Here is a 13,636-nt window from a genome sequence, read left to right as displayed (position 1 = left end):
AATTGTTCCAGTAAATTTTCAACTCTTAGAATACAACAAATGCTCCAAATCTTTGCATTTTACTTTACAACTTTAACTGAGAATCACAGAGAGATAAAACTTCTGCTTTTCTTCATTTTGTTTCCAATAATTCACTAATCATTCTGATATACTTCATTCAAAAACTTAGACCAGCATAGAATTTTTGAGAGAATGTGTTTAATTTCAATGAAGATGTAACGGAACAGGTGTGTAGTAAAAGAATCTTCTACTTTCTGGCTTACATAATGCTGGGAAAGTTGCTTGAACTTTCAGAGACTCTATTATTTTATCTTCCAGAGGAAATAAAATAGCTACTGAAATCAAAGAGTTTTAAGGATTGTACAAATACATAGCAATACCTTGAGATCTGAAATGATATATTAATGATAGTAATTAATATTAAGGAAATATTTTTCCCATTTTATGGATTGATAGTAGGCATATACTTCTTCACTCTAAGAATTTTTTTTTTCCTAATACTGCTCAAGGAGCACAACTCCCAGACTCTTTCTGTATTCACTCTTCTGCAGATAGAAAGTAGATTATCCAGTAGTTAATTGGGAGGAAGACATTGATTCTGGGGAAGATTGAAGGCAAAAGGAGAAGAGGCGGGCAAAGGATGATGCAGTTCAATAGCACCACTGACTCAGTGTACATGAATTTGAGAAAACTCCAGGGGGTAGTAAAGGACAAGAAAGCCTGGCATGCTGCAGTCCATGAGGTCACAAAGAGTCGGACACAACTTAGGGACTGAAAACAACAAAAACTGGGGGAAACTAACTAGAAATGGCTATCCCAGCACTACTTGCTTTCCTCCTCTTGCTGGCAGAGAATAGATTCTTGCTCCTCTGTTATTTGAGATTTTAGATGGGTTATTAGAAGGATTGTTGTGCACAAGGAGTTCTGCCTCGAACTCCCAGAACCTCTACCCCTAGGCTGGGAGAATCTGCACAGTTTTGGAATTTATTTAAAAGACTGCTTTGGCTCACATATTATGATATGTCCTACAAATTTGACATTATCAACTCTGAGGTGAAAATCTGGCATCCATATTAATAATTTAAAATATAAACCATTTTCTTCAAATGCAGGTAGAACCTGTCCACATGGACTTGGAAAAGAATAGACCATAAACTCTGAAGGTAACTTGTAATAAAAATCACAAAATGTATAAAAGCAACATCCTGGAATTCGTTGAGGCATCTCTAAGTAACAATTTCTAAGTTTAACACTTATATGCAGTGTATGTCCTGGCAGAATTGCTACAAAACTAATTCATAATTAAAGTGATCTTTCATTTTGCACATAGATATAAACAATTTTAGAGCCCTCTATTCAAAAAACTAAGAAAATACTGTAGCATGTTCTGAGCATTCTTGTAACTGTTATTTGTGTTCCAAAATGACAGAAATATTGTGTTTTCCCTAAATGTGTATTTAGAATTGAAAGCCACACAACTTAGATTATTTAGAAGTCACTTTTTAAAACGTAAAACAAAAAGATTAAATTTAAATTATTTAACTAAGTATAGCCAAAATATTATCATTTAACATCCAATCAATATGAAATATTGATTAGAGTTTTATATGAATTCATTGATAGTCTAGTATGTATTTTACATTCATCTCAGTTTGGAGTAATGACATTTCAAATGTTCAATAGTCATATGTGTTTAGTGGATATTGCATTTGATAACAGTGCAGCTGTAGACTATCAACAGAATACTATGTCAAGACATGTCTCTCTCTCTCTCTCACACACATACACACACACATTCATGTATATTAAAGTAAAACCTTCATTAACCTTAATAAGTGAGAAGTAGAAAAATCCAAATGAATCTTTTTGATTGTTTTATATTCAGGATTTTTTTTTTTTTTTACTATGTATATCAGCTTTTTTTCCCTTCTCAATTAGGCATCATTTAGCAAAAAGGAAATTATATTTTTTTAAGCAAGTGAGATACTGAATGGACTTTTTTTTTTTCTTAAAAGAGAAAGAACAGATACATGTGGACTAATTTCACTTACCTTGCAATCCTAGCCCATATGAATTAAATATGTATTTTCCTCAAATTTCCTGCAACACGACTAGTCACTCAATGTCAGAGTGTCTTAAAGCAACTCACAGAGAAGTGAGGAATTGTGTGTTAAGTTGTTCTGATTCATATCTTGAGGCTTATTATTGTATTGGCTGATTCACTAAACTTTGTTTCACAAAATTTTTAATTTTCTTAAAGCAAATGTATGTGGAAAACAAAGCTACAAATATATCAGACTTAAGGACACTACAAATCAAGTTAAGGCTGGGGACCCTTAGAATATAAGTGTTTTTGTCACAGTGTTCCACAATTACTCATGAAGAGTACAAAATTTCACTCTCTTTTTGGCAGCTCATGCAAAATAAAGACTTTGATCACTTACACAGTATTTGCTAAGGAAAAATGTTCCAGTCTCTCAGAGCATACACAATTTTCCTCCAACCTGAATCTGAAATTAAGCTTAAAACTCAATTTCTCTGATATTTTCTCTAATTTTTTAACCACTCTTATTCCTAAGCACCTCTTCCAAGAGGACTGAAAAGGCAGAGGTGAACACCTGCCAAAGCCTTTCCTTGTTTTGCCTAGGTCCAAGCTGCTCTTGCCACGTAGCCATAAGAACAGAGAGAAACCCCAACTGCAGTACTTTTTTTAGTGCATGTGCATGCACACACACACACACACACACACACAAATACACACTTCTGGATCTCTAAGCATATATAAATAATCATGTCATTTTCTAATTCAAACTTTTCCCTAGTTCTCACTACTGTGATCCAAATTCAAAAACAAATATATAAATACTTTCAAAACTAAATTTAAATGCTAAAGTCTATCTTCTGGGAATAAATCTCAAAATAAACGTTAGAAGCTGTGAAACTTGATTTATGTTATCATTGCAATTATGTTAAAAAATAAAGGTATACATATAAAAGTACTAAAAGAATGTGTTAACAACAGTTGGTTTCCCTGAATTATGGAATATGACTGTTGTTTCCTTGTTTATTTTGGAGTTTAAATTTAATTATTTAATAAGTGCTTGTTACTTTTAAAAACACAAAATTACTTCATAAAATGAAATGAAACAGACATGACTATACAGCCTCAAATACACAGGAAAAAAAAAAAGCAATTTTGGAACCTTTAAATGTACAGAAGCTTTCAAAGGATTAGGTAACAGTTGACTGAGTTTTTAAAAGACATTAGAGATGAACACTATAGTGAATCAGAAACTGTAAAAGCAAACACACCCTAAATACAGGCTGATACTAAAATATAAAATTGCTACAGAGGAAGTTAGGCATGAGCAACAAGGATGGCCTAGCCAAAATGGATGCAAGATGTTCTCGAAATTCCATACCACACATGCCCAGGAGAGCTCACAGATATGCTACAAAAATAACCATAGAGACTTTTTCAACTCCTGAACATGTGCCCTAGGCACACAGTGGATACAAACTAACCACAAGGGCTTCCTAAATTAACCTTAGGCAGGAAGGAGACAACTAAAGGTTCATAAATATTCTATACATACATACATCTGATTATAACAGACTAAATTATGGAAGACATACATAACATAGCCTGTTGTTATGAAACTTGCAACTGTCAAATCTTTGTTACAAGACAAGAACCAAGGGAGAGAACTAAGCTATATTGACAGAATCACAGTTTGAACATCTCCTAGAAACTATTTTGCTTCTCCTTGAAAAGTTTTCAATATGTCATTGTTTAGGCTCAAAAAAATTAATCCCCATCTATTGTACTTTATTTTGGTTGGACTGTTTTGACTTTGCTCATGGATGTATATGTATATGTGTATATTCCATTATTTTAATTATTATTTGTGACTGCGATTTGTCTGGGGGTTCAACTTTGGTTTCTCATTTTTGGACATTTGTTTGAATCTCACAACATGACATAACAAACCACTTGTGGAATCTTCATTCCTGATGGGAGATCAAGCCATGAGTGGGAGCTCCCCGAGTGGGAACACTGACTCCAAGACTTTAGACTACCAAAGAACTAATGCTAGGGAGTATCAAATAGTGAGAATGCTCACAAGGAACCCACTTGAATACAAGACCTGGCATCACCCAATCAGCAACAGCACCCTGTGCAGGACAAGTCATCTAAACAACAACCAAAACAAAATAGAAACTCAATCATCCGCAGACAGGAGTACCACCTCACTGAGCCTTGCCCATCAGAGGAAAAACAAACAAACAAACAAAAACTCAGCACAAATCTCTCACCCTATATGAAGCTCACACAAACCACTGGACCAAATTTAGGAGGGCAGAAACCAAAAGGAAGAAAAAATTCAACCTTGAAGCCTGGAAAAAGGAGATCTCGAACATAATAAGTTACAAAAAATAAAAAGAAGAAGAAAGAAAGAAAAGACAGAGAAATACTACAGAAATGAAGGGAAAAACTAAAACCCAGAAGTCCAAATTAATGACGAGGAAACAGGCAAACTACCTGAAAAATAATTCAGAATAATGACAATAATTATCAAAAACCTTGAAAAAATGGAGAAAATGCAAGAATCAATTAACAAACACTTAGAAGAATTAAAGAATAAACAAGACAATTACTGAAATTAAAAATATTCTAGAAAGTTTCAATAGCAGAATATCTGAAGCAGAAGAATAAATCAGTGACCTGGAAGATAAAACGGTGGAAATAACTTCTGAAGAGCAAAATAAAGTAAAAAGAATGAAAAGAACTGAGGACAGTCTCAAGACCACCAGGACAACATCAAATGTACCAAAATTTGAAATATAAGGGTCCCAGAAGAAGAAGAGAAAAAGAAAGGGTATGAAAAAATTTTTGAAGAGATTGTAGTTGAAAATTTCCTCAACATGGAAAAGGAAATAGTCAATCAAGTCCAAGAGGCACAAAGAATGTCATACAGGTTAAACACAAGGAGAAACATGCCAAGACACATACTAATGAAACTAACAAAGACTAAACACAAAGAAAGAATATTAAAAGCAACAAGGAAAATGCAAGGGAAACTGCATATGCTTAACAGCTGATCTTTCAGCAGAATCTCTGCAGGACAGAAGGAATGACAAGATATATTTAAAGTACTGAAAGGGAAAAATCTACAACCAAGATCACTGTACCCAGAAGGGATCTTATTCAAAGCTGATGGAGAAATAAAAAGCTTTTCAGACAAGCAGATGTTAAGAGAATTCAGCACCACCAAACCAGCTTTACAACAAATGTTGTAAAGGGACTTATAAAGTCAAGAAGTACAAGAGAAGAAAAAAAGATCTATAAAATCAACCCCAAAACAATTAAGAAAATGGCAATAGGAACATGTATACCAATAATTAATTTAAATGTAAATGGAATAAATGCTCCAATCAAAAGACAAAGATTGATTGAATGGATATAAAAACAAGACCTTTATACATGCTGTTTACAAGAAATCCACTTCAGACCTAAATACACAAGTAGACTGAAAGTGAAAGGATGGGAAAATATATTCCATGCAAATGAGAAGCAAAAGAAAGCTGGAGTAGCAATCCTCATATAAGACAAAAATAGACTTAAAATGAAGATTAGAAAGATAAGGAAGGACACTATATAATGATCAAGGGATCAAACCAAAAGACATAAAAATTGTAAATATCTATGAACCCAACATAGGAGCACCACAATACATAAGACAAACATTAACAGACATAAAAGGAGAAATGACAGTAACACAATAACAGTAGGAGACTTTTAACACTCCACTCACACCAATGGAGGATCATCAAAACAGAAAATTAACAAGGAAACACAAGTCTTAAATGATACATTAGATGAGATGAATCTCATTGACATCTTCAGGACATTCCATCCAAATGCAGAATACACCTTCTTCTCAAGTTCACATGAACATTCTCCAGGATAGACCAACTCTTTGGTTACAAACAAACCTCAGTAAATTTAAGAAAATTAAAATCATATCAAGCATCTTCTCCAACCACAATGCTATGAGACTAGACTTAAATTACAAGAAAAAACTGTAAGAAAGACAAACACATGGAGCTTCAACAATATGTTTCTAAATAACCAACAGGTTACTGAATAAATCAAAAGGGCAATAAAAAATTTTCTAGAAACAAATGAAAATGAAAACATGACAACTCAAAACTTGTGGGAATGCGGCAAAAGCAGCCCTAAGAGGGAAGTTTATAGCAGTACAATCCTACCTCAAGAAATAAGAAAAACATCAAATAGACAACCTAATTTTACACCTAAAACAACTGGAAAAAGAATTAGAAAAATGACCCCCCAAAAAAGCAAAAACAAAATTATTAGAAGGGAAGAAATCATAAAGATCTGAGAATAAATAAATGAAAAAGAAATGAAAGAAACAATAAAGATTAATAAAACTAAAAGCTGGTTCTTTGAGAAGATAAACAAAATTGGCAAACCTTTAGCCAGACTCATCAAGAAAAAGAGAGAGGAATCAAATCAGCAAAAGTAGAAATGAAAAAAAGGAGAGTTTACAACAGACAGTGCAGAAATACAAAGGGTTATAAAATACTATTATGAACAACTATGTGACAATAAAATGGATAACCTGGAAGAAATGGACAGATTTGTAGAAAAGTTCAATCTTCCAAGACTGAACCAGGAAGAAACAGAAGTTATGAACAACCCAATTACAAGCACTGAAATTGAAGCTGTGATTAAAAAAACAAAAAACAAACAAACAAAAAACTCTCCAAAACAAAAGCCCATGACCAGATGGCTTCACAGGGGAATTCTGTCAGGCATTTAGAGAAGAGCTAATGCCTATCCTTCTAAAACTCTTTCAAAAAATTGCATAAGTAAGAACACTTCCAAACTCATTCTACGAAGCCACCATCATGCTGATACCAAAACCAGACAAAGATAACACAATAAAAAGAAAACTACAGGCCAATATCACTGATGAACATAGCTGAAAAAATCCTCAACAAAAGTTTTGCAAACAGAATTCAGCAACACATGAAAAAGTTCATACACCATGATCAAGTTAGGTTTATTCCAGGAATGCAAGAATTCTTCAATATATGCAAGTCAATCAATGTGATATACCATATTAACAAACTGAAAGATAAAAACCATATGATAACCTCAATAGATGCAGAAAAAAGCTTTGATAAAATTCAACACCCACTTATGATTAAAACTCTTCAAAAAATGGGTATAGAAGGAAACTAGTTCAACATAGTAAATGTCATCTATGATAACACTATAGCAAACATTATTCTCAATGGTGGAAACCTGAAAGCATCCCCCCTAAGATCAGGAACAAGACAAGGGTGTCCACTTTCCCCAGTATTAGTCAACATAGTTCTGGAATCCTAGCTACAGCAATCAGAGAAGAAAAAGAAATAAAAGAAATCCAGATCAGAAAAGAAGTTAAGCTCTCACTGTTTGTACTTGACATGATACTGTACATAGAAAACATTAAAGATAGTATCAAAAAATTACCAGAGCTAATCAGTGAATTTAGCAAAGTTGCAGGATAGAAAATCAATACACAGAAATCACTTGCATTTCTATGTACTAACAATGACAAATCAGAAAGAGAAATTAAGGAATCAAACCCATTCACCATTGCAACCAAAAGGATTAAGTATCTAGGAATAAACGTATCTAAGAAGAAAAAAAGAACTGTACACAGAAAATTATAAGACACTGATGAAAGAAATCAAAGATGACTTAAATGGATGGAGAGATATTCCATGTTCCTGGGTAGGAAGAATTAATACTGTGAAAATGACTAGACTACCCAATGCAACCTAGAGATTCAATGCAATCCCTATCAAATTACCAATGGCATTTTTCACAGAACTAGAACAAAAGACTTCACAATTCATATGGAAACACAAAACACCCAAAGTAGCCAAAGCAGTCTTGAGAAGTAAGAATGGAGATGGACCAATCAACCTTCCTGAATTCAGATTATATTACAAAGCTACAGTTACAAAGACAGTATAGTACTGGCACAAAAACAAAAATACAGACCAGTGGAACAAGATAGAAAGACCAGAAATAAACCATGTACCTATAGGTACCTTACTTTTGACAAAAGAGACAAGAATACACAATAAGGCAAAGACAGCCTCTTCAATAAACGATGATGGGAAAACTGGACAGCTACATGAAAAAGGATGAATACCTTCCTGCTGCTGCTGCTGCTGCTGCTGCTGCTAAGTCAATTCAGTCATGTCCGACTCTGTGCTACCCCATAGACGGCAGCCCACCAGGCTCCACCGTCCCTGGGATTCTCCAGGCAAGAACAATGGAGTGGGTTGCCATTTCCTTCTCCAATGCATGAAAGTGAAAAGTGAAAGTGAAGTCACTCAGTCGTGTCCAACTCTTTGTGACGCCATGGACTGCAGCCTCCTACCAGGCTCCTCCATCCAAAGGATTTTCCAGGCAAGAGTACTGGAGTGGTGTGCCATCACCTTCTCCGGAATACCTTCCAAATACCATACAAAAAGATAACCTCAAAACAGAATAAAGACCTAAATGTAAGACCAAAATCTATAAAACTCTTAGAGAAAAACATGGAGCAAAACACTCAATGACATAAATCAAAGCAAGATCCTCTATGATCCACCTCGCAGAGTAACAGAAATTTTAAAAAAGTAAACACGTTTGACATGATTAAACTTAAAAGCTTTTTACCGCAAGGGAAACTATCAGTTCAGTTCAGTTCAGTCGCTCAGTCGTGTCCGACTATTTGCAGCCCCATGAATTGCAGCATGCCAGGCCTACCTATCCATCATCAACAACCGTAATTTACTCAAACTCATGTCCATCGAGTCAGTGATGCCATCCAGCCATCTCACCCTCTGTCATTCTCTTCTCCTCCTGCCCCCAATCCCTCCCAGCATCAGAATCTTTTCCAATGAGTCAACTCTTCACATCAGGTGGCCAAAGTACTGGAGTTTCAGCTTTAGCATCAGTCCTTCCAATGAACACCCAGGGCTGATCTCCTTCAGAATGGACTAGTTGGATCTCCTTGCAGTCCAAGGGACTCTCAAGAGTCTTCTCCAACACCACAGTTCAAAAGCATCAATTCTTCGGCGCTCAGTTTTATTTATAGTCTAACTCTCACATCCATACATGACCACTGGGAAAACCATAGCCTTGACTAGACAGACCTTTGTGGGCAAAGTAATGTCTCTGCTTTTTAATATGCTATTTAGGTTGGTCATAAATTTCCAATGGGAGAAAATAACAGCAAATGAAACAACTGACAAAAGATTAATTTACAAAATATACAAGCAGCTCATACAATTCAATGCCAGAAAAACAGCCCAATTAAAAAGTAGAAAAAAAAAAAAAACAAATCTAAACTGACATTTCTCCAAGGAAGACATATAGATGGCTAACAAGCAAATGAAAAGATGCTCAACATGACTCATTATTGAGTTCAGTTCAATTCAGTTGTTCAGTCATGTCTGACTCTTTGTGACCTTATGAACCGCAGCACGCCAGGCCTCCCTGTCTGTCAAAAACTGCCAGAGTCTACCCAAACCCATGTCCACTGAGTCAGTGATACCATCCAACTATCTCATCCTCTGTGGTCCCCTTCTCCTCCTGACCTCAATTTTCCCCAGAATCAGGGTCTTTTCAAATGAGTCAGTTCTTCACATCAGGTGGCCAAAGTATTGGAGTTTCAGCTTTAGCATCAGTCCTTCCAATGAAAACCCAGGACTGATCTCCTTTAGAATGGACTGGTTGGATCTCTTTGCAGTCCAAGGGACTCTCAAGAGTCTTCTCCAGCACCACAGTTCCAAAGCATCAATTCTTTGGTGCTCAGCTTTCTTGACAGTCCAACTCTCACATCCATACATGACCACTGGGAAAACCATAGCCTTGACTAGAAGGACCTTTGTGGACAAAGTAATGTCTCTGATTTTTAATATGCTATTTAGGATGGTCATAAATTTCCAATGGGAGAAAATAACAGCAAATGAAACAACTGACAAAGGATTAATTTAAAGCATATACAAGCAGCTCATAGAACTCAATGCCAGAAAGACAAGCAGCCCAATTAAAAAGTAGGAAAAAAAAAACCCCAAACCTAAACTGACATTTCTCCAAGGAAGACATATAGATGGCTAATAAGCACATAAAAAGATGCTCAACATGACTCATTACTGAGTTCAGTTCAGTTCAGTTGTTCAGTCGTGTCCGATTCTTTGTGTGTTGATATGCTATCTAGGTTGGTCATAACTTTCCTTCCAAGGAGTAAGCATCTTTTAATTTCATGGCTGCAATCACCATATACAGTGATTTTGGAGCCTCCCAAAATAAGGTCAACCACTGTTTCCACTATTTCCCCATCTATTTGCCATGAAGTGATGAGACCAGATGCCATGATTTTAGTTTTCTGAATGTTGAGCTTTAAGCCAACTTTTTCACTCTCCTCTTTCACTTTCATCAAGAGGCTCTTTAGTTCTTCACTTTCTGCCATAAGAGTGGTGTCATCTGAGTGTGTGAGGTTATTGATATTTCTCCCGGCAACCTTGATTCCAGCTTGTGCTTCTTCTACCCCAGCATTTCTCATGATGTACTCTGCATATCAGTTAAATAAGCAGGGTGACAATATACAGCCTTGATGTACTCCTTTTCCTATTTGGAACCAGTCTGTTGTTCCATGTCCAGTTCTAACTGTTGCTTCCTGACCTGCATACAGATTTCTTAAGAAGAAGGTCAGGTGGTCTGGTATTCCTATCTCTTTTAGAATTTTCCACAGTTTATTGTGATCCACACAGTCAAAGGTTTGGCATACTCATTACGGCAGAAATAGATGTTTTTCTAGATCTCACTTTCTTTTTCCATGATCCAGCAGATGTTGGCAATTTGATCTGCCTTTTCTAAAAGCAGCTTGAACATCTGGAAGTTCACAGTTCACATATTGCTGAAGCCTGGCTTGGAGAATTTTGAGCATTACTTTGCTAGCCTGTGAGATGAGTGCAACTGTGGGGTAGTTTGAACATTCTTTGGCATTGCCTTTCTTTAGGATTGGAATGAAAACTGACCTTTTCCAGTCCTGTGACCACTGCTGAGTTTTTCATATTTGCTGGCGTATTGAGTGCAGCACTTTCACAGCGTCATCTTTTAGGATTTGAAATTGCTCAACTGGAATCCATCACTTCCACTAGCTTTGTTCGTAGTGATGCTTCCTAAGGCCCACTTGACTTCACATTCCAGGATGTCTGGCTCTAGGTGTAAATGATCACACCATTGTGATTATCTAGGTCATTTAGATATTTTTTGTACGGTTCTTCTGTGTATTCTTGCCACCTCTTCTTAAGATCTTCTGCTTCTGTTAGGTCCATACCATTTCTGTTGTTTATTGAGCCCATCTTTCCATGAAATGTTCCTTTGGTAACCCTAATTTTCTTTTCTCACTATTAGAGAAATGCAAATCAAAACCACAATAGGATGTCACCTAACATCGGTCAGAATGACCATCATCAAAAGGTCTACAAACAATAAATGCTGGAGTGAGTGTGGAGAAAAAGAAATGCTCTTGCACTGTTGGTGGGAATGTAAATTGATACAACCACTATGGAAGACACTATGGAGATTCCTTTAAAAACTAGGAGTAAAACCATCATAGGACCCAGCAATTCCACTCCTAGGCATATACCCTGAGGAAACCAAAATTGAAAAAAAACAGTGTGTTCCATTTTTCATTACAGCACTATTTACAATAGTTAGAACATGAAGGACACCTAGATGTCCTTCTACAGTTGAATGGATAAAGAAGTTGTGGTTCATCTACACAATGAATATTATTCAGCCATAAAAAATGCATTAGAGTCAGTTCTGATGAGATGGATGAACCTAGAACCTATTATGCAGTGAACTGATTCAGAAAAAGAAAGATAAATATAGTATTCTAACACACATGTACAGAATCTAGAGAATTCTTACTGAAGAATATATTTACAAGGCAGCAATGGAGAAACAGATACAGAAACAGAGAACAGAGTTATGGATATAGGTAGGTGGAGGAGAAGGTGAGATATATGGAAAGATTAACATGGAAACTTACATTACCATATGCAAAAGAGATAGCCATCGGGAATTTGCTGTATGGCTCAGAAAACTCAAATAGGGGTTCTGTACCAATCTAGAGGGTTGTGAAAGGGAGGGAGATATATGTTAAAAATGGAGGGGATATATGTATACATCTGGCTGTCTCATATTGAATTTCGACAGAAAGCAAAATTCTGTAAAGCAATTATCCTTCAATAAAAAATAAACTTAAAAAATTATCCCTATTGCAAATAACCTTCCAAGCTGAGCTTGTCTTGCTTATCCTCACTCTTTTGCTTCTAGGAAAATGCTGCCTTTCAACTGATATATATTCTATATTTCATGATTTGATTAAAATTTAAACAAACATGAAAACAGGGTTCATGATCAAAACTAATCACTAATATCTTGTAAGTACATTTACTGAATAAAATTTTTAGTACTTCCATACGCATTAATTTATTCAGAGAGGCAGGCAGGCAGGTAAAGCACTAATATGTTGTATGTTTTTTAATATTGAAATGTTTTAAGCATAGAGTTTGAAATGATATTGTGATAGATATCTATATTCCTACCCTCGAGTTTTAGCAATTAATATTTTGCCATAGTTGCTTCAAATCTTATTTTAAAGAAATAAAACATTTCATAAACAGTTAAAGTTTCCACTCTATTTTATTCCCAAATTTTGTTATTTATCTAAAGGTAATAACTATCCTCAAATTGTGTTTTTTTCCCCTGCATATGGTATCAAATAACTACCATTTTGTATTGATAAATAATAAATTATGTTCAATATTTTTAATTTGCATACATGGCATCTATTTTTCTTAACTTATTTTTACTGTGCACTAGATTATTATCCCATTGGATCTAAATAAAAATTAAACAGTTTTAATTTCTAGTTAATAACTTATTTGTCCATTCTAATAATGATAAGCATTTAAAAATTTTTCCAAGATAAACAATATAACAGAAGCATCACACTGTGAACATCTTTATGTATGGAACTGGCCAGAAAGTTTGTTTGGGTTTTCTCATAAGATATTATGATATTACGGGAAAACCCAAATAAACAATTTGGCTAACCCAATACCTATAGAAGAGTTTTACTAAGTTAGACATATTTTTAAAAGAAATTCTGAATCATACTACATATCTGTCATCAATTTCACAAAATATAACCCAATAAAAATCCATACTAATTCTTTTTTTTTAAATTTTAAAATCTTTAATTCTTACATGCGTTCCCAAACATGACCCCCCCTCCCACCTCCCTCCCCACAACATCTCTCTGGGTCATCCCCATGCACCAGCCCCAAGCATGCTGCACCCTACGTCAGACATGGACTGCCGATTCAATTCTTACATGATAGTATACATGTTAGAATTCCCATTCTCCCAAATCATCCCACCCTCTCCCTCTCCCTTTGAGTCCAAAAGTCCGTTATACACATCTGTGTCTTTTTTCCTGTCTTGCATACAGGGTCGTCATTGCCATCTTCCTAAATTCCATAT

Source organism: Ovis canadensis, chromosome 2, assembly GCF_042477335.2.
Source record: "Ovis canadensis isolate MfBH-ARS-UI-01 breed Bighorn chromosome 2, ARS-UI_OviCan_v2, whole genome shotgun sequence".
Classification (NCBI taxonomy): domain Eukaryota; kingdom Metazoa; phylum Chordata; class Mammalia; order Artiodactyla; family Bovidae; genus Ovis; species Ovis canadensis.
Note: the sequence above shows the minus strand (reverse complement) of the source record.